This window comes from Acomys minous (genome assembly GCF_964271855.1).
Source record: "Acomys minous genome assembly, chromosome: 3".
Taxonomy (NCBI): Eukaryota; Metazoa; Chordata; class Mammalia; order Rodentia; family Muridae; genus Acomys; species Acomys minous.
The window spans coordinates 52495576-52518255 of NC_140485.1; the positions used below are offsets into that span (position 1 = coordinate 52495576).

At 48.4% G+C, this 22680-nt stretch overlaps 1 long non-coding RNA gene across 1 annotated transcript; it reads left to right on the top strand.

Moving 5' to 3' along the window:
* The first annotated feature begins 250 nt into the window (after positions 1 to 250).
* Positions 251 to 22601, top strand: LOC311595310. The gene is made up of 3 exons (XR_014778402.1): positions 251 to 462; positions 1886 to 2076; positions 21781 to 22601. It is a non-coding gene; the product is annotated as an uncharacterized lncRNA (long non-coding RNA).
* The last annotated feature ends 79 nt before the right edge of the window (positions 22602 to 22680 follow it).

A 22680-nucleotide genomic window follows, 5' to 3' on the forward strand; every position in this document is an offset into this window, starting at 1 on the left:
CCCAGACTGTAGGATGGTGGCAGTCATCCCTGGAAACATCCTCTGGACACATTCAGAGATGTACTTCATTAATCTCAGCCGTAGGCAGTTTACTCAAGTTGACCTCAAGATTATCACGAATGGTGTGACTGCCCTGAAGACCTGCCAGTGCCAGAGTCTGGCCAGTGCTCAAGCTCTTGTGGGGAACGTCCCAGCCACACAGGCAGACAGTAGGGAGTGGGAAATTGATGACACAAGTGTCTCCAGCTGCGTTCCTAGTGAGGCCTGCCTGTGTTTTCCGGGCTGGTAAACAAACAGAACAAAAGGGCTGGGTCTGCACTGTCGTTGCAAACCAGGAAAAGGGAGTATAAGAATGCTGTGTTTGGCACAGTGGCACACCCTGCAACACCAGCAGTCAGAAGACTGGGGCAAGAGACTTACAGAGTGATGTCAGTCCGGGCTGCATAGCAAGGCTGTCTAGGGGTGGGTTTTTTCCCCCAGTAAATACATTTAGATGAAAAATAGAATGATATTCTAAGATCAGATATTTAAAAATAGGCCCCTCCCTCAGCAGCAATTTTTCTAAGTGTGGTCACCAGATCAGCAGTCTAGAATTTCAGTCTCTTCAGCTCACTGTAAACCTGCTCGGGCTAGAAGGCTGGAGAAGAGCCTAGCGCACGTTTGAGAAGCAGGAGTAAGCAGGAGGGCACAGACACACGTGGGCTGTGTCACACATGGGGTGGCTCTACTTGTATATCTCGCTCTGCAGCCACCTTGACCTCTGTCTATTGCATGGCAACTCCTTCCCTGATCACTGCAGCACCTTCAAAAATCTCCTTCTGGGGGACCCCTCCGCCCCCACCCCCAACAAGGACTATCAGGCTTAGATGGTGGTGCATCTTTTCTGTTTATGTCTCTTGATATTCTTAGCCCTGCTGTGTGGCTGAAGAGAAATAGCAGGCAGAGGGCTGGAGGCAGGGGCAGCCAGAGGGGTGGGCAGGCCACTGAAGAGCTGTCCAGCGTGTCTACTCAGCCTTAGTGATGCTGTTCAAGCCAGCAAGAGTTAGCCAAGGGTCTGACTCCTGCCTACAGTGGCTGCAAGGAAGAGGGAAGGGGAGGCTTGGCTTGCAAAGAGCCCTTTCAGACTATAGCCAGGAGCATCTGGCCATGAAACTAGCATCATTGTAGCTCTTGAGATGGTGCCCAGGCCACAGATAGGCCTCTGAGCAGCTGTGGCCATCTGAAAGGGAAAAAAAATGTCACTCAAGACATCCCAGCCTCAGCCTAGCAAAGACAAGGAGCTCCATCCTGTCTGACTCGGAACCCATGAGGCCGCATATAAGCCCCTGAGAAGTGTATTGAATCAACCCCACCAGCTACACTGATCCACCCAACCTGCTCCAATCAATAATTGGCTCTCTTGTCTACCCGGTAGGCCAGGAAGAGTTGTAGCTATGGATTTGCTCAGGTTGTCTCAGCCAAGCGTGGTATATAACCAATGAGTGTGGTCAGACCATCCTCCCAGCTCCCTTCACTGCAGCCTGGAGTCAGGCCTTCTCTGCTGTCTGCCCATGGTTATTTTGTTGCTATGATCTGAATATGAAATGTCCATCAAAGCTTGAATGTTGAATGCTTAATTCCCCAGCTGGTGGGGCTATTTTGAGAGGAAGCATTGGGAGGTGGAGACTAGCGGGAAGAAGTAGGTCACTGGAGACATGCTTTGAAGGTTGTGACTTGAATGTGAAATGTCCCCCATAGGTTCATACATTTGAGCACTTTGTCACTAGCTGGCCATGCTGCTTGGGAAGGCTGTTAGGAGAGGAGTCTCACTGGAGGAAGTGGATTGCAGGTGGCAAGTATTAAGGCTTTAGCCCGGCTCCACTCCCCGTTTAATTTATGTTCTCAGGCTGCGACTGCAATGTGACCAGCCAGACGCCTGCTCCTGCCACCAGGCTTTCTTTCCCTGATGTCCTGTCTTCTACGCCATGTTGGAAGACAAGTATCTGTGCTGGGTTAATTTCTTGTCAACTTGATATCTGGGAAGAGAGAACATCCATTGACAAAATGACTCCATCAGGTTGGACCGTAGACAATTCAGTGGGTCATTTTCTTGATTAATGATTGATGTTGGAAGGCACAGTCCACTGTGGGCAGTGCAAACCCCTGGACTCTATATGAAAGTAGACTGAGCAAACCAAGGAAAGCAAGCCAGTAAGCAGAGTTCTTGCATGGCCTTTGCTTTGGTTCCTGCCTCCAGGTTCCTGCCTTGAGTTCTTGCCCCAATTTCCATCAATGATGGGCTGCGGCTTGGAAATGTAGGCCAAATAAACCCCTTCTCCAAGTTGCTTTTGGTCAGAATTTTATCACTACCACAGAAACCATAGCATACAGTATCCCTCTGGCACTGTGAACTAGAATAAGCTCTCGTCCTGTAAGTTGCTTGTGTCAGGGTATTTCATCAAAGCAACAGTGAAATAGAGTCAGACATAGGTTACACTTGTGTTTTGTGAGGCCTGCTCTTTGATTCACTCATCTCTGTCTACTTTATATATTGTGAGGTTAAAAAGCCTCTTTCTCCACATAGCTTTGTCTCCTTGATGTTCTGGCCTATCACGAGCCCACAACTAAAAGAGTCAAAGACAATGGGACAGAATCTCAGAAACCGTGAGTTAAAGTAAATCACCTCTTAATTTGCTCTCTCACGAATTTCAGTTGCAGTTGCGTAAAAGTAACCAACACAGAAAATCAGTATCAAGTAAGTGGGGTCATCGCTGTGACTAAACCTGGCTATATAGTTCTTAAGCCTTTGGGACTAGTTTGAGGGAGGAACATGAGGAAGTCGGAAGATATAAAGTATAAAGACCCTGAGATGCTGAGAGCAGAGCTTGGTGAGTGATTCTGCTGGAACAGGACTAGAATGCCTGTTGAGAGCTGAATAGCAAGGACTGTGCTCATGAGCTTTCAGACGGGGCAAAGCCTTGTCTGCGTTCTCTCGGTGTCCTGAGGCTTTGCGGAGGCCAGGTTTTAAAGATAGTGAACTACCAGCAGCTAGAGGAGATGGCTCAGTGGTTAAGAGCATTGTCTGCTCCTCCAGAGGTCCTGAGTTCAATTCCCAGCAACACATGGTGGCTCTCAACCATCTATAATGTGATCTGATGCCCTCTTCTGGCGTGCAGGTGTACATGCAGACAGAGCATTCATATATATAAAATAAATAAATCTTAAAAAAAAAAAAGCTAGTGAACTAATTGAACTAGCGGAGAAAAGTTTAAGGCTTGTCAGTGTTTGTGGCTTGGTATGGAACGAAAAGCATGGCAGAAAGATAAAACCATGATTTGTGAAGAGATTGAAAAGGAGCCACCCAGGCCCTTGAGGCAACCCTGCAGTTCTAGCTGCTTGGAAGGCTGAAGCGGGAGGATCAGAAGGTGGAGCCCTGCTTGGCTACAGGTGAGATCAAGAACAGCTGCCGGGCAGCTTAATGAGACTCAGAGATGACGTCAGTGTTAGCCTATGGAGAACAGGGCTCTTGAGTCAGTCTACAAACACACACACACACACACACACACACACACACACACACACACACAGTGCTTTGCATTCAGACAATAAGAGAGTAGAAAGGAGGAAAGTTTGCCTGGGTGTTCACCTAGGAAGTCATCTTCCAGAATTCGTTTCGCCGTGTTCAGCACTGACCCCATGCAGCCCTGGGCTGCTTAAGAGAGCTATGGCTCAACTGTTGTCCTTGCTGATGGCAAACCTTGGCATCCTCCACACCAAATGCAGAATTTGAGCACAGAGCCATTGAGGCTCCTGTCTAATTTTTCAAAGGAAAGTCTGAGGGGCCAGGCAGCGTGTGACTGGGCAGAATGTGCTATAGGAAGCCCTTGAGAGAGCTATGTGTGAAGTATGAGTGAGGCCTAAAATGCATTGGAGACTGCAGGCTATTAGAGACGCAATGCTTGTGAGCTCTGGTGTTAGACTTTGGAACAATGCTGACTTTGGGGGCTCTTGCTGATGAAACACATGTATTTTGCATTAGGAGATGGGCCTTTTGGGGACTGAGAAAGGATGCTGTGGTTTGCCGTCTCCACGGGCTCATACATTAAATGAGGTCCCTGTCTGGTGACGTTTTCTGGGAGACGGTAGACTTCTGGAGGCAAAGCCCAGCTGGAGGAAGTGGCTCCCTAGGGCTGTGTCATTGGAGGTCAAACTGTTGGACCCTGGGAGTCCAATTCGGGAAGGAGGTCGCCGCGAGAGACCACTCAAGTCACACCAGTTGAGAGGTATAGGTAAAATTTATTACTGACACACCAGAAGTCCCAATTGTTGATGTGTCAGGGTCCCTCAGCACTCGGGAGGGGAAGGACCCCGAGTAGCTGTTACAGGCTAGTTTTAAAGGCAAAAACCACAAAGCAGGTGGGGTTGCTTATCACTGGAAACCATATGGACATTAGGACATCTGGCCTGGGGGAACTTCTTGTGAGGATATCTGATATCTGTAAATTTGTATGTAACTATTCTGGGAATTAGGGTGGAACTCTTGAGGTTAGCAGTTCCAAGAACTGGTCAGAAGTTTAGGTTTTACAGTTTCTCAAAACCTCATCTCTTTCTCTCTCAGCTTCTTTGTTCACCTTGCTACTCTTCCATGCCCTCCCTTCTATGATGCCCGGAAACAATGGAGCCGAGAGCGGCAGACTGAGACCTCCGAAACTTGAGCTCAGATAAATCCATTCGCTTTCAATTGTTCACGTCAGGAGGTCACGGGTGTCATTAGAGCAATAAACAGCAGTGAGCCCACTGTTGATCAAATGGTACTGCAAGGCTACCGTTGATTTTCGACACACTGTTTTCCCTGTATTTCTCCTCTGTGAGTTAGGTTAGGTTCTCCCCTCCCCCACACCCCCCAACCCCGCTTCTCGGTGTGTGTATGTATGTGTCTATAGATATATGTGTGGGTGGATGTATGGGAAGAGGCTGAGACCTCAGGTTTCTTCTCTACCTCCCCCAAGAGGCTTCTAAGGGCTGGAGGCTTTGAGCCACCTTCTCCTGGCACACCCTCACCTTCTGGCCCTAGGGCCACATACTTTCCTTAGCAGAAGACTCATTCCAAGGGTTAATGTCTCAAGAAGGGGCCTCCATGGCAAACCGGGGAGGAGGCGGGTAGGAATGAAATGAGTTGCCAATCCTAGCCTTTGTCCTGTTGTCCTGTTTTGTTTTTTTTTCTTCTCACTTTTATCTGTAGGCAAGGAGATGGAGAAAGGGCCTGGCTCTTCCCACCCAGTGTTCCTGGCCTTACAGGTCTTCCTTCCTTCCTTGCTCTGGGGGCAGGGGCCAGAGGAAGAGGCTTGAGACAAAGGCCCCAATGCCTCGCCCTGAAGGATTCATCCCTTTCAGACTTCCCCAGCCCTGGGCAAACAGGCCCACTTACATCCCAGACTGGCAGGGAAGATCTGCCCTTAGGGAGATGTTTCTAGAACTAGCCTTCACATTGTTTCTAGGGTATAGTTGTGCTGTGAGTGTCTCTGGCTGCTCAGTAAATGCCTTCCTCCAGTTTCTGTTCGACTGGTCTTCACTGTAGGAGGGCTAAAGTCCAGGAGAACTATTTTAAGATTTATCATTCACTTCCCTAATTGGTCCTTGGGAGCTTCCAGTCAGGGGGAAGAGGGTCAATCCCTGGCCTGACTGACTTTTGGGAGAGGGCAGGTATTCTCTGTGGCTCTGAATGTAATGTGACCTTAGGCAAAATAATTAACCTCTCTGAGCTTTATTGAGCTCGACAATAAGATGGGATAGCCCTCCTATCTAGCAGTGACTTTTGGTTAGGAAGTTAAATTAGGTAATATGTAAAAGTTGCTGGTAAGGCATGGGATGGAGAAGCCTAGCCGACCCTGTAAGCAATAGTGGCTGCTGTGGACTTCTTAAGTGCTGGGGGTCTGGAGAGGGCACTGTGAGGGAGCTCTGAAGGTAGAACACAGAAGATCCTGAATATAACATGAATATAATGATTATTTTGTGGTTCTTGTGTGTGTATATTGTATATTGGTGTAATATAAACGTATAGGTAAAAGTTTTTTTTTTTTAAATTAGACTAAAAAGGGGAATTGTGGAGGAATGTCTTGAGTGGATGTAACAACTATCAATAAAGCCCTGTTTAACCAATCAGCTGAGCAGAAGGACAGGAAGTGGAAGTGGAACTTCCTGGAGAGGGGGTGGAGCCAAGATTGACCCTTGAGAAGGGAAAGAAAATGGTTGACAGTTGATGGGGAAGGAGGAAGAAGCCTCCAAGGAGCAGATTAGCAAGTGTTTGTGATATATGTATGTTATAAGGTTTAGAGTAGTTTATTTTAGTCTACAAGTAGATTAGAATCAGTTTAGATTATGCCCGGTGTAGTGCTTAAAGCTTTAAAGTATGTTTCATATTCTGTGTCAGTTATTGGCTTCCTAGGCCAAACTGATACAATTTAATGTAACACCCTCCTGTGAATAAACATGGTCCTGCCTAAGGTCAACAGAGACTCTCTGCTTTCCGATTTTGTGCAAATGCTCTTTAATAATTTAACAGGTACCAGTCAGGGATGCCAGAGGTCTCAGGCATACTGGGCACCACTATAGAGATGCCAGAAGTCTCAGGTGTACTGGGTACCACTGCAGAGGTGACAGAGGTCTCAGGTATACTGGGTACCACTGCAGAGGTACCAGGGACCTCAGGTATACTGAGGCAGGGTACTCCCCTGAGTACCATTGTGGGGATATCAGGGGTCTCCAGTGTACTGGGTACCATTGTGGGGATATCAGGGGTCTCAGGTGTATTGGGTACCATTGTGGAGATGTCAGGGGTCTCAGGTGTTCTGGGTACCAGTGTGGGGATACCAGGGGTCTCAGATGTATTGCTGATACTTTATGGTGTGCTGAGGACAAAAGAGTAAGGCCTTGAGGTTCACCTGAAATATTTCATAACAAGCATTGTAGAAATGTAAAATGTTTTGTAGAGAAGGAATTATGAGAAAGCTGCTTTGGAAGAAGGTAAGAGAAAAACAAAAATTACTTTTAAAACTATCACACCATGTTCCAACTTCAAGCAGAGACTGCTCTGACAGTCACCTGAGGGTGTAGGTTTACGGCCACTACCAGAAGCTCCACTCCTTTCTCTATATTACACATAAAATTCACGACCTCAGACATTTGTTTTCACATGTGCATGTGTGTAGTATATATGTAGTGTGTGTGTGTGTGTGTGTGTGTGTGTGTGTGTGTGTATGCATGTGTGTGGGTATGTATGTGCAGGACACAGGCAGACATCAGATGCCTTTTTAAATTATTCTATACCTTATAGCTTGAGGCAGGGTCTCTCACCTGAACTTAGAGTTTGCCAGCCTGGCTTGTCTAACTAGCCAGCTCGTTCTGGGTACCCCTGTCTCTGCCTCTCCAGCACTGAGATGATTGCCACACCCTCACAGCTTTTACATGGACAGATACTAGGGACCAGAACTCAGGTCTTTGTACGTATGTACATGCGTGCATGCATGCATGGCAAGCATCTCCTCAGCACCATTCTTGTCAGTTTCAAACGCCAACTCATAATACAAAATGCCTCCATAGTTTATCTTCCAGAGTTCTTTTCATCTTGCAGGATGGAAACTCTATCCAGTAAACAGTGGCTTCCCACCTCCTCAGGCTTGGCTGGCCCATTAGGTTCTGGCTAGGAATAGCATAGGAGCTGACACAACCCCTGCCCAGAGCTGAGGACACCTGAAAGGCTGTAGGGCTTACAGTTGCTAAGCCCAGAAGAACCCTAACTGGGCCCACAGCCGGGATCTGCTCCCACTCTGGGCTGGAGGGAGAGGAAGGGCTGCAGGCAAGCAGAGCAACCTAGCCTTTTGTCCTAGAAGATGCTCTGAGCAACAGAATCAGGCATCCAAGGCCACCCCCCTGTACTCCCCTTCACCAGCAAATTCTGTCTTGCAGCCTACAGCCTCCAACTCCTGCGAGTCCCCAGAATGGAGTGCAGCAGAGCCAGCAGCAGGTAGGAAGGAACCTGAAGCCAGGAGTGGGATCTTAACTCAGGAGGGGGAGCTCAGGAGTGAGGAGGTCGGTCTGCAATCTGAAGTCGAGTGCCGAGCCTGTAGGTTATCAGGGCTGCCTTCTTCTGGGTGTCTGCCTATCCACCCCAAATTGCTCATGATTGTATTGCAAATCAAGAGGCCAGAGCACTAGGGGTGATAGCTCTGGAGGTAAAGTGCTCACTATGTCAGTGTGAAGACCTGAGTTTAGCTCCCAGAACCCCTATAAAAAAAAAGTCAGGTGAGGAGGTACATGCTTTTAATCCTAGCACTTCTAGGCAAAGCAGGTGGATCCATGGAGCTTGCTGGGCTAGCCAGCCAGCATAGTCTCAAGGCCCCAGGTTCCAGTGAGAGACCCTGTCCAAAAACAAGCCAAGGTGGATGGCGCCTAATGAACAACAGACGATGCTGAGCCCCAGCCTTCAAACACACAAGCACATACATGCACATGCACCCTTACACACACGTATAACATACACACACACACAAGCATGCACACAAAGAGGTGAGAAAATTAGTCCCACCAGCCGGGTGGGAGGTTTGAGCTCAGGTGCCCTTTACCCTCACTCTCAGGCTTATTGGGCCCGTGAAGCCAAGCTGAGGGCAACCCCTCTGGTGAAAGTTCCTCTGCCCCTTACAAGGTCAGGTTCACACTAAGTTTCCTCAGCCCAGCCTTGGAAGGCAGGCAATTGCCCCTCTTTTTAGTATCAGTACAGGGAGGATCAGGGCATTGGGGGCTAGGGTGGGAGAAGACTTGCTCGAGTCGCACAACAGAAATATGACTTTAAGGTCCTCCCTTCTGGATCCACCCTATCCCGGAAGATGAGCTTGATCTTTCTCCTCAAGTTGTAGTGCAAGTCCGGCAGCCCCTGGGGGCTTCTGGCCCCTCCTAAGACCCACAGAGCCCACATTTCACTGAGAGCTCTGGGAATGGGCTAAGGCTTTCCATGGGGACAAGCACGACTTAGAGAAATCTTTTCCTGTTCAGGGGGTGCCACTTCCTGTCGGGGGAGGCTTCCTGGAAAGGGTGGATTCCTAAACCAAACGACCTTGGGACCATCAGAGTTTTTATGGAGGCATCTTGATGGAGAGGCTGGCCTTATCTTCAAAGGACCGACTGCCCAGTGTTTTCCTCTGTAATCCAGCCCAGTGTTTTCTTTCTCTACTGAGGGCCGCCTCACCCCTGAGCACACCCATCCCCCATTGCGCTCCACAGCTGTAGAGGGAGTGGGGGGAGCTGTTTGAATGGTTTTCCCCACCCCCACACAAGCCCCCAGCTTTCCTATCCTCAGCGTCCCCCCACCCCCTCCCCACACACAACTAGTGAAGCTGATTGTCCCATTCAGACCCCCTGGCCCTGATTGGCTGCCGTGCTTTCCAGCCCCTTCTGCTGCCTAGTTACCGCTGCTGCACGTGCAGCCCACTGTGAATAAGTGATTCTGTAATTACCGCTGGCACCCAGCCCAGTATCACAGGGTAGGAAGGAAAGGGCTCCAAGGACAAAGGGGCTTCACTGCAGGAGGGGCAAGGAGGGCAGTCTAGGCTCAGCTCTGCTCCCATGCCGGGGGTGGGGGGGGTTGGGGGTTGGGGGTGGGGGGTGCAGGGGTGTGTGTGTCTGGGTGGCAAACCTGTGGCAAAGGCGGAGCACCCAAGGAAGCTGCAGCTCAGAAGAGGGCAATTGTGGGTTTTGTGACAAGAGGGTGCCTCCTCGACAGCCGGGTTGTGTTTTGTATACTATATTCCACAGGGCCACCCCGATTACCCACATCCTGCGTCTTCTGGCAAACCTGGACATGTGGCTATAATATGTCATATTCTCAACAGCTGGACTAGAGTGGGCTCTTTACCCTTGTTTTACAGGTAAAGTGGAGAAGGCCTAGGGGACCGAGGACTAGTGCTGACCATGAACCCAAGTTATTAACCCCCTAGATCTAGAGGGAATGGACTGGGACCAGCTGCAGAGCAGAAGGAAGGCTGGATGCACTTGCCCAGAGTTTCGCTACAGTGAGTGCATCCCAGAACCAGGCTGCTTTCAGAGTCAGGTCAACAGAGAGCATCCGCAAGCCTGGCTGGACATTTAAGGCAGAGAGGAAGGGGCCAGCTCTGGCCTTGGAGCCTGAATGACTGACCTAGGCCCAGAGTCTGTCACTCAAGTGGCCTAGGTAGCTGAGGTCTCTTGTGAGTTGGAAGACTTAGCTTGAGGGTGAACTGACGATGTTGCACTTAGGTGTCAGCCAGACATTGTGCATGGCAGTGAGCCAGCTAGCTGCCTTTGTAGCTCTTTGTTGACCTTGTAGTGGGCTTGGGCCAGTTACCCAGTTTTTAGAGGGTGCCTGATTAAGGTAACTGAGGATGCTGTTCCCCTCCCTAAGGCCTGAAAGAGACCATCCTTGGAAAGCCCTTAGTGGGATGCTTACTGGGAAAATGTAGCTAGCTACTATATTACGATGTGTTTATTTTTAGTCTCTTCCTTCTCTTCCTCCTCCACCTCCCCCTCCTCTCTGAGGTCTTGGGACTCAACCTAAGCACCTCCCCTCCCCCTTACCCCATCCTGCATCAAGAATCATGGCCGGGTGACTCTACCACGGAGAACTGAGGACAGAGACAAATGCTACCCTAGGACCTAAAATAGAGAGAGCTCACTCCAAAGCTAGGCTTTGCAGGATGATTTGCCCATACAAGGGCAGAGTCGCCACCTGGTAGCCCCTTGAGACAGGGAGCAGCAGGCAGACCCTGTCTCGGGTGTGCTCTGGTTTCTGCCGGATCTGCCCAGGGCCACCCCCAGGAATTCCACTGGATCATTTTTCTTCAGATGAATGACTCCCTGGGGAGTGAATTTTATTTGAAATCGGTTTAAGAGAAAAGCGGCCCACCCCACCCCATCCCCGCCTCCCGGCCTCCCTCCCAACGCTACATGCTGGATCCCCGACAAGAAAGAGGCCCAGATGGAGGCTTCCTCACACACCCCTCCTGGACGTGGAATCTGGAGCCCCTGCTTCTGGGGAGCATTGTTCAAAAATCTGTGACTTCAAGATGCTGTGGGCAGATGTCCCTTGGTGCCTGGGTAGTAATAGTGTTGGGTTAGTCCAAGAGAAGGCACCTAAACCCAGTAGGAAAGGCCCCTAGTAGAGCCCTGCCTCTGCCTTGCAGAAGCTGTGTGGCCCTGGGCTAGGCATTGCACTTCTCTGAGCTTTAGGCTTATCTGGAAAATGGGGATTGTGTTGGTTTCTAATAGGGATTAACCTAGATAGATAGAATATAGAACAGGAACCTTACTAAGCTCTGGGCTGACACATGGTAGGTGTTCCGTTTATGAACATCTCTTTTCCACCAGCCATAAGGGGGCGGGCTTGTGAACTGGATGGTGCAGGAAGGTTTACCTCAACTTCTAGAAACATTGTGCAGGGTCTGGCTTGCCCTCAGGGAGGTGGCATTCAGGTCAGATCCAGCTCACAAGTCTCTGGGCTCTGTTTCTGAAGTGCAAGAGTGTCCTCAGCAATAGAGACTTACCGTCCACCTCTGTGGGTCACCAAGGGCAACTGCAATGGGCTGTGTGCTTTGAGAGTCTCTTGAATAATCCTACCGACAACTCAGAAGGAGGCCCTTCTTTGGGGATTGGGTCTTTGTTAGGTCATCTTCAGCTCTCAGAGGGAGCAATGTCAAACCAGATGAGAAAAGCTCATTAAAACCACACACACACACACACACACACACACACACACACACACACACACACCGGGGGGGGGGGGAGAGAGAGAGAGAGAGAGAGGTGTATTATAGTCTTTTTAGGTAAATAGCTAATAGAAAAATAGCTAATAGTGTGATTCCTTATGGCCTTTTCAGACACCTTTTGTTATTTTACCTTCCTCCCACCTTCATCTATATTTACATCCCTTCCTCTCCCTAACAACCCCCCCATTTCCCCTATCAGAGCACTCACACCCTAGTCCTCTTTTTATTGCTCCCCAGGCCCCTAGCCTGCAAATGGCCTCTTTTACTTTTCTGGTTTCTGCAGTCACTCCAGGCTATGTACTCACATCTGAAGATTTGGAGCCAGGAGCCTCCAGTGAGAGAGAGCACCTGACTTTTGTCTTTCTGAGTCTGGGTTACCTCACTCAATATGATCTTTTTTTTAGTTCTATCCTTTTACCTGTAAGGTTCATGATTTCAGTTTTTGTTGTTGTTTATTTGGTTTTTTTTTTTAAACAGCTGAATAGTAATCCATAGTGAGCCCCAGGCATCTGCCAGACTCTACCCACACTGCATTGAGATTACAAGCATGCAGCACCATACTTGGCTTTTTTTTTTTTTTTAACATGAGTGGTAGGAATTGAACTCAGGTGTTCATGTTTATCTGCACAGTGTGTGGCATCTGAGCCAGTCCCCTCCTCAACCCCTAGAGGGCTCCTCTGACTCTCTCTTCATCTATAGCCAGCATTAGGAAAGTGGGCTTGGGGCCCTGTGTGAGATTGAAGCTTTGTCATATGTCAGTGTGGTCAGCCTGGGGGAAATTATTCTGTCTCTTTGGGCCTCAATTTCCTCATCTGAGGAACGGATGTGATTAGGGCACGTGTTTCCTGTTGGTTCATGTGGTCCAAGCCACCTACCTGGTCATGTAGATCAAACATCTGCCATGTGCAAATGCAATGAAAATCATCTCCCTGACAACCGCCAGAAGGAAGTACCACTTCCCACTTAAAGATATAGAAATGGAGGCTCAAGGACATACAGCCGGAAGGTGTCAGAGCTGGGATTCTAAGCCCAAGTTTGGCTTCAGAGCCCACAGTCTAAGAAACAAACATCTGCTTACACTGATTGTTAACAAAGGCCCAACAAGGTGCCTGTTGAACCACCAGGATGAGAGGCAGTGACCAAACAGGAAGAAAGAGGTATCACTGTCTCCAGGCCTCTACTGAGGGTTCTGATGTGACTCAGTTTCAGGCCTACATGCCTGTCCAGGAGAGGAAAGCTCTAGCTCCTTGAACCTAGCCCAGGACCTGCAGAAAACTTGGTGTAACGGGCTGAAGCAAGCCAAGCACGCAGAACCTGGGAAAGGGAGAAGGAAGGCTGCATGGAACAGAAAAGGCAGCCCACAAGTTTCCACACTGGTTCCTCTTCTGTGGCTGTGAAGATGTGAGCAAGAGCTGGCAGTTCAGTGGTTCAGTCCCCAGCTAACTCGGGTTACAGACTTGCATTAGACAAAGTTTGCTTGATAGTTCTCATGTCTGAGTGGGTCAAGCGATTGCTTGCTTGCTTGCTTTGTTCGGCTATATTCACCAGGGACTCTTTGGACTTCCTATCCCAGGAGGCCAGCACTGTAGCATGGAATCCGTTTGGGGAGGCAATGACAGCCAGGCACAGCCGCAGGCCTCTTGCCTGGGTCCTCAGAGGAGTTGTCTGGTCTAGAAAACAGCAAAAGAAAATGGAAAAAGTAGGACAGGGATAAGATGTATGGATGACTGGATGAGGTTTGGCAAATGTGAGAGCCAGCCCTGAGGAGTTTACACTACTTTTTAAAAGAAGAATTTATAAACATATCCCTGGAAGTCACCTTCACCCTTAGGCAGGGAGGGTGACTCAAGTGAGGCAGACTGCATGGTGGAAGAGCTGGGACAGAAAAGTCCAAATAAGTTAAAATATGGTGCTGCTGCATCCAGAGCCTGAAGCTGGGACGTTTCCAACATGTCCTTGCTTTGGAAAGAGCCTCACTGGGAAGCGGACCCAAAGAGTCCAAACCCTAGCCTCTCCACATCCTGCTGGGACTTTAACTTCCTGGCCGGCTCCCCACTCTGTTCATGTCACCAACCCTCCAATGGCTCATCAACCCTCACCTGGACATCTGCTCAGCTGGCACAAGCTCCTGGCCTTCCACCTCCCATCTCCCTCACAGTTAGGCCAGCTCCACCCCTGGCCGGCCTGGCATTTAAACCGCAATCGGCACAGGAGATTTATTAGTGAGCTTGAGAAAGTGATAACTGCTTCCTCTACTTCATAGCTTCCTTGAGTGCGGGGGGGGGGGGGGTGCCGAGTCTGGTTTTCTTCATCTTTCTGTCCCCCGTGCTTAGCAAAGCTTTTCCTTTACCTACTGAGCCATCTGGGTGGCCCAGAGAAGAGAGTTTAAAGCTAGAAAGGAGAGACGTAAAATTTGCACACATGAAACCTGTTTCCCCCCCCCCACAAACAACGGGAACGATGAAAAAACACCTCCATGTCAGCCTATTAGGATCTCTGGTGTGGTGGTGAGGACTCTGACACACCTGGGTGTCTGTGTGAGGGGGATGGGGTGAGAACACAAGCACCGCCAACCCCAGGTCCTGGGGTCCTAATACCAAACATCTGTGCAGCAAATATTTGCACAAATATAGTTAATACTCCTGTTTGAGGTTGCACATCCATGGGCTCCATGTCTGCAAGCTCAGCCAGCCAAGGACTGAAAGACCTTGGAGGAAAAAAAAATATGTCTCAACTCAATATACACAGGCTATTTTTACTTGTCATCACTCCTTGGACAATGGAGCACGGTGAATGTTTACACAGCACTTACACTTTATTACATATCGTGAAGAATCTGGAGGTGATTGAAAGTATATGGGAGGCTGCCTGTGGGTCAGTTTATCTAAGAGACTTGAGCATCTGCAGATTTGGTTAGCTGAATGAAAGGGCCTAAGTTATTCCTCACTGGGCAGAGAGAGGCTACCGTACTCTGAATACTTGTGTGGTACAGTAAGTGAGAGGAGAACATCAGCCATGGATGATGCTCGGAGAAGATGCAGGAGAAAAGATAAAGGCCTCCCTGCCAGCTTTTGGTCTATTGGCCTTACCGTGGTCCTGATGTGAGCCTGTGGGCTCCTCTAAGGAGGTGATGGCCCAGAAGTGGTCTGTTGACTCTTGCCAGGCAGGCTCTTGTTGATACCCTTCCTTTGCACAGCCTTCATTAAAGATCCAGGAACGCCTCAGAGTGGAGAAGCCTCCCTTTTTCCTCCCTCATCTTCCTTGTGTCGGTGAGGATTGGAGCCAGGGCCTCACACATGCTAGGCAGGTGTTCTGCCAATAGATCATGCTCCACTTCTTTTGAGTTTACTGTTCCCAGATAGCATGTTGTTTCATTTTCAAGGCTCTAACGTGTGAATCTCCTGCCTCAGCCTCCAGAGTAGCTGGGATAAATGTACCACCATGCCTGGCCTACTCTTTATGGGGGTATACATTTTCTCAACTGTTTCTAGGACAATTTAACAATGTCTACCAAAAATATAAAGGCAAGGCTGGGGAGATTGGTCAGTTGACAAAGTGAAGACATGAGTTTGATCCCTGGAATTCACATTAAAAACAAAACAAAACAAAACAAAACAAAACAAAATATTGTGTGGCACTGCTTGTAATCCCAGTGCTGGGAGAGAGAGACAGGAGAATTCTAGGGCTTGCTGGCCAGCTAACCTAGTGTACTTGGAAAATTCCAGGCAAGTGAGAGGTAATCTCAAACAAACAAGGGTGAATTTACTTTGTATGTCAATTTACAAAACAACAATAGGTTCAATGCCTGAGGCATGATGACTGAGGCTGCCTTCAGCCCTCCACATGCATGAGCACACAGATGCACACATTCCTGGATGCACGTGACCCTCTCCCCATCCCTCTCTACATATACACAGACACAGTGAGAAGACATATATGCTAATGAGGCCAATTACCTCATAGGAGTTTATTTCATGGTTATGCTTAGTGTTGTGTGAAGAGATGAATGTGCAGATGTCTCCTGCACTATTATTTACACTAGCACAGAGATGTCTTCTTGCACTATTATTTACACTAGCACAGAGAATGAATAAAAGGGTAATAATGGTCAAGAAGTGGCCCAATCCACTGTGATCCAACGACATGGCGTCTGCCTGCAGATCGTGTCGTCTGGGTGTTTTTTTTTTTTTTGGACTTGAGAATATTCCTTCTTCGTGTGCTTTTCTGATTCATCTTCCTCCAAACACACATCCTTATCTGGTCCTCTGCATCAGCACTTGAGCAGCTCCAGGCAGTACAGCACCTGGGACACTAAGTACTCATAAAGTAGGTGCATATAATGCGCATTTACAGGGGTCTGGTGTGTGGTTGTTGCTTGATAAATCATCATTAACTGATAGAGGAAGAGATAGGACTTTATTATATCCATAAGGAAAGAGTCCCAGGATACATGGCTAAAAGCAAGGTTCAACTCAATGAGAATATTGTTATTACCTAGGGCCAATTAGACAGAAATACAGGAATATGCTTGTCTATGTGCAGGGAATGTATGGAAAACAATGTGAACGTCTAAACAGATATCTGCATGAGTGGGAAGGAGTAGAGAAAGTTCTTTATGTCATGGGTTTCTGAGCGGTTCCAATTTTGGACCAATTAGTGGTTCTAGAACCATCTCCACCACAAACTCAATTTAACAATAAAACAGAAACCTTGATGAGCATGCTAGTTCACACCCGGAACCCCAGCACCCAGGAGGCAAGCCAATCTAACCTCCATAGTCTGTCTGTCTTTCTTTCTTTCTTTCTTTCTTTCTTTCTTTCTTTCTTTCTTCCTTCCTTCCTTTCTTTCTATGTGCATTGGTGTTTTGCATGCTTGTTATCCACGTAAGAACATCAGAAGCCCCGGAACTGAAGTTATAGACAGGTGTGAGCTGCCATGTTGGCTCTGATAATTAAACCTGGTGCTCTTAACTGCTGAGCTATTTCTCCAGCCCCCCCCCATACAGTATTTCAAAATAAAAAAATTAAAACAATCAAGCACATTTCAAAAGTAAGCCAGCACAGTTAGGCCTGCCTAGTCTACCCTGGTTGCAGCAGGACACAGAGGTAAGAAACAGTGTTTGTGGCCAATCAGTCTTCTTGGAAACAAGCTGTGTGTCTTCGCACCTTTGGCCATCCCTCCTGCCTGATAGACCACAGCTGGCTCTGAATTTATCCATTGGCCTTGATGCTGGACCTGAGCAGGTCTCTCAGATACCATGTTTTTTGCTGGGGATACTGAGGCTCAAAGAAGCCTAAGGGAGACAGAGCTGAAAAGTTCATCATTCCTTCTGAGGCCCTTGGATGTGGGAGGGGAAAGTGGCACTTGATATCCACTGCAGTGAAATGAGTGTCCCAAACCAAGCTTCTAGAACTCCTTAGAGGCAGGTCCAGCTCTGTTTCCTCAGCTCTCTCTTCAGCCACGGCCAGGACTGCGCTCTTGCAATGGCTGGCCTGGGGTAGGCTCCGATACCAGGCCCACTCTAACTCACTTCAGTTCTTGGTGAGGGACAGAACCCATGTCCAGACCTCTTAAAGCTGGACCTATGGCCTCCTGTTTCTAGCCCAAGGCCCCATGTGAGAAGAGCTGTGCTGACACAAGTCTGCAGTAAGAAAAGACTGTTGGTGTGCAATTGAAGACAAAGAACACCAGCAGGCTGGAGTGCTGGGCAGAGGCTGGGGAGTGACGTTGTGTGGACCGGAATTCAAATGCCGGGGTTTTTGTTTTTTGAACTTGAGCAAGTAGTTCCTAATTCTGAGCCCCTGTTTCCATGTATGTAAGAAAGGACGATGTGGGCTGGAGAGATGGCTCAGCCGTTAAGAGCACTGTCTGTTCTTCCAAGAGGTCTTGAGTTCAATTCCCAGCAACCACATGGTGGCTCTTAACCATCTATAATGAGATCTGATGTCCTCCTCCTCTGCCTACAGATGTACATGCAGGCAGAGCACTGTATACATAATAATAAATAAATAAATCTAAGGAAAAAAGAAAGAAAGAAAGAAAGGACGATGACACCAATTTCTAGTTAATTCTGCCAAATCTGTGAAAAGGCCTGCCAGGCAGTAAGCCTTATACACAATGCATTTCTCTATTTCCTTCATCCTTTTAGCCAAACTCTTCCTCTACTAACAAAAAACAAACAAAAACAAAAAAACATCTTGGGCTGAGAAGTGGATCCTCCCTCTAGTAGGTCAGCCTGTTCCCCTTGTGGCTGTGACATTCTCCATACACTTCTTCTAGTCTGTGAAGACCATCCTAACCCTCAGTGCTGCACACCTAGCTAAAGGCCCTTCTGAAGCTCCCAGGGAAATGAGACCCCCATGGCTGGTCTTGTGAGTGGGGGCAGGGTACATCGTGCCAAGTTGTTTTCTGGAGTGGAAAAACCCCAGGTTTCTGGGTGGTGGCTGCTGCAGTGCTGCTGTTTGGCTTAGTCACTAGGGGCAGGCCAGGGATGCCCCTAGCTTCTAACCAAGGGTCCCTTTGGGAGCTGCTGTTTCTGTGCTGGCAGAGCTGGGAGGGTGGGGGAGCAGAACCAGAGAGGGTCCCAAGTGTCCTCTGAGGTCCCTTATCTGAATCTTTTGCGGGAGCGGGGTGGGGGTGGGGGTTGGGAGGAATCGGACCTGTGTAATCTGATCACTCAAAAGGGTTGGTTTAATAGACTCCGAGAAAGATAGAATCGATTCGGGTTGGAGGCCAGCTCAGACTAGCTCCCAGCAGAGGGTAGGTGGTCCTCTCAAATGAAGGACAGCTGGGTCAGTTGTGAAGGATCTTTCTAAGCCCAAATTATAGCACCCTGTGACTGGGGACTTTCCCAGAGATCAAGTAGATGAGTCTGGGGGCTCTAACCATTTGGGGGTAAAGCAGGGCTGAGAGCCAAGGCTAGGTGGTAGATAGCAAAAGTTCTTGAGAGTCAGAGCACCCACAGACACTGTGGTGCTGGGAAAGCCAGGCCCCTCCCCATGCCTCAATTTACCCACTTACCAAACAGAAAGTGCGTACTCTATCTGAGACCTTTCTGGCTCTGGAAGTCTGATTTATTTCTGGGGTTTCTGCCTCATCTCTTACCACCTGGAGGTCAGCCAATGAACAAATATTTATAGAGTTCTTGGCATCCTGACAGGTGAAGCAGGAGGAATAAAAAGTCATTTCCAGGCCAGCCCCTGCCCTGCTAGAGCTTGTCTAGAACATCCGGATATAGACAGACAATTGTACAGATGTGACCACCAGTGCCACCGAGAGCCACTTGACTCTGGGGGTCCAAAGAGCTAGGGTAGAACTTGAACCAGACCTTGCAATCTGGGTGGGACTCTCATGAGCAGAGTGAGTCCTGATGTGGAGCCGGAGCTCACACATACAACGTGCAGGGTATGCATTGCACACCGCCAGGGGGCGCCACTCACATAAGAGGACAGGTGGTGGCTATTGACTCCATGCCTCCATTTCCTTCTCGAATCGCGAAAGTTCCTGACCCACTGCGTGGGAAAAGACATGAAAGCAGACACGTAGCACGCTTATCCCCTGGCTGGGTAAACAACACTTATTGTGATGGCTCAGGGGATGGGCGGGAGAGATGGATGGAGGAGTTGCTGGAAGATTCTGGGTTCTAGGACAGTACAGCTGCTAGATGAGCTTGGAATTAGCCACAGCCAGATTGTAATGATTTTCCCATAAACTGTATGGTGAGATGGTTCTGGCGCATCAGCGGGGTCTCCTGGGAGAACTGTTTTAGGAAAATGTTTTGAAACACTGGAGCAAGGGCCCCAAGAGACCAGAGTTTTCTTCCCCATCCTGCTGTGATCTTGGACCACTCCCTATATTTAGTGTGCCTGACTCTCTGTACTCCCCCCACCCCTATGTCACCAATGGGCCTCGTGGCTCCTTGAGTCCATCCAGGAGGTCAAAGACGAGGGTACGTGGCTGAAGCTTGGCTTCTCAGAGACCAGTAATGACCCCAGGCAGGAAGCTCAGCCATGTTGGGATGGATTCTGGCTAGGGGATCTGGCCAGTCTTAAACTCTGCATGCCTGCACTAGCTGTGGCATCTTAGCCCAAGCCTTTTGCCTGTAGCTGGGATGCTGGACTTGAATTCAGTGTGTGACTCCCTCTTTCCTTGGCATGTGCATCCAGAAGCTGAGGGTCCTTTGCCTTGGGCCTGGACCCAGCACTCTTAGGATCAAGATTAGAGGGATTTCTAGCCTCAGGACCAAGTAAAAAAAAAATCTTCTCATTAAGACTTAAAAAAAAAACAAACCATAAAATGTAAAGCTCACCCTTTTAATAATAGAACTCAGGGCAGGTTCTTCCATCTCTGCCATACTTGTTGTTTTTCTTCTTTAAGAAAAATGAAATATATATATATCAATCATCTGGTTGTGCATACCTGCAAACTCAGCACTTGAGTGGCTGGAGCAGGTGGGTCAGGATTTCAGGCTAGATCAGACTGCGTAGACCATAAATGAATGCAAATGAAATGGGGTCTTCTGTAACTGGTGCCTCTCACTTAGCATAATAATTTCAATGCTATGTGTTGTTCTGTGTCAGTACCTCATTCTCTTTCTATTGCTGAGTAGCATTTCACTGAACAGACATACCACAGCGAACTGTTCACTTACAGGTCGCTGGACTGGGTAGTTTCCACTTTGGGTCGGCTACAAGCCATGTTACGAACAGTTAATTGTGTGCCAGTTTTGGTTTGCACATTTGTTTTACATTCTCTTGTGTGTAGATCGAGGAGTGGAGTTGCTGGGTAATAATGTAAATCTGCATTTAACTTTTTGAAATATCTACCAAACTGGTTTCCACAGTGGCCCCACCATTTCACAACACAGCCGGCAATGCATGATGGCTCCCATTCTCGCCAGTGCCTTGACACTGTGAGGTAACTGCACAGCCAAGGGTGAGCACATGGCCTGACCACACCTGCCTGGAGAGAGTGTGGGAGGGCTAAGTAAGGCTGGCAAGAGGTGAGGGTCTCCTCTCCTCTCCTCTCCTCTCCTCTCCCCTCCCTTCCCCTTCCCTCTCCCCCCTCCTCTCCCCTCCCTTCCCCTTCCCTCTCCCCCCTCCTCTCCCCTCCCCTCCCCTTCCCTTGCCTCCTCTCTTCTCCCTCTTCCTTTCTTCCATTCTCTCTCTCTCTCTCTCTCTCTCTCTCTCTCTCTCTCTCTCTCTCTCTCTCTCTCTCTCTCTCTCTCAGCATGGGAGTCTTGCTATATAGCTCAGTTGGCCTCAAACTTGAAATCTTGCTGCCTCAGCCCCTCGAGTAGGTAGGTGACATTACTAGCATGGGCCCCCAAGCCCAGCTTATCTGTCACTTTCATTCTACCTGTCCTAGTGAGTGAAATGGTGTCGCTAGTGGTTTTGTGGGATTTTCTTTTTTAATTTAAAAAATGTTTATTTTGTGTTCGTGGGTAGGGTAGAGCACATGCGCAATGGCTTGCCTGTGGAGGTCAGAGGACAATTCGCCTGGAGGGAGTTGGTTTGTTCCTTTGACCATGTGGGTATCAGGGATCAAACACAGGCAGGCTTCCAGGCTTAGCAGCAAGCTCCTTTACCTACTGAGCCTACTTATGCAATTCCTGCGGTTTTGATTTGCATTTCCCTAGCTAGTGGTGTTAAGCTTTCTCCCCCTCGTCCTTGCTGGTGGTGCATTTGGCTATATTCTTTAAAGAAATACTTATTCAAGCCATTGCCCATTTAAAAAAATTGAGCTATCTTTTTACTATTGGGTCCTAAGAATTCTCTGTATGTTCTTAATGCTGACTTTTCATCAGTTGTGTGATTTCTAGACTTTTCTCCTTCCCTCCCAAGGTTCTTTATACCTTCTCAACCATGTCCTCTGTTGTACTGAAGTTGATGGTTATAGTAACAGTTTAGATGTACTTTTGTCACTATGTCTGAGAAACCATTTTCAAACCCAAACTCCCAAAGGCTGACAGCACCCAGACTACACTCGATTTCTGTACGTATCTTCACAGGTTTTTCTAAATGAGACCAGCATTTGAATCAATGGACTCGGTAAAGAAGACGACCTTCCTAAACAGGCCGGATACTATCTTTGGTCCAAGCAGAAGGAGGAGGAGGAATCCATGCCTTGGCCCGTCAGCTTTTTGAACGGAACATCTGTTTTCCCCTGCTCTGATGTGGGTCTCTTCACCACACTGTGGAACCAGCCTCTGGCTCTCCGGTGTCTCCACTTTCAGGCTGGTGATCATGGGCTCCCTGGCCTGTGAACTACGTCAGCCAGGGTCAATCCCTCACAAGAACCTCCTTCATACAGGCACACCATGTAGACGTCGACAATGTCCTTACTCACATATGCCAAGTTGGTTCTGCTAGAGGACTAATGCCTTTCTAATTCTATTCCATTGTAGACAGAGAGCAATTATGTATATGATTTCAGCTTTTAAACCTGCTGAGACCTGTACTCCATCCATACGTGCTTGAGAAGATTGTATGTGGAGGAGCTGAAGGAATGGCTCAGTGGTTAAGAACATTTTGTTCTTGCAAAGGACCTGAGTTTGGTCCATGCACTTACTCTGGGCAGTTCACAACTGCCTGTGACTCTGGCTCCAGAGGATCCAATGTCCTCTTCTGGCCCCTGCAGACACACATACCTGCACATAAATAAAACCCTTTTTTAAGAGACTGTGTTGTTCTGCTGCCATTGAGGGAAGAGTCCCATCGATGCCTGCTAGATCTAGTTGGCTTTTGACTTGTATTCTGTCCCAGGGCTGCCGGGCTGCCTCCTCGATCTACCCATTAGTTAAAATAAAATAAAGTAAACCTACAACCACTACAGCTGAATTATCGATTTCTTTCCTTATTTCTGATTGCTGTCCTTTAAAACGGTGTGTCTTGCTAGTCTTTTAACATGC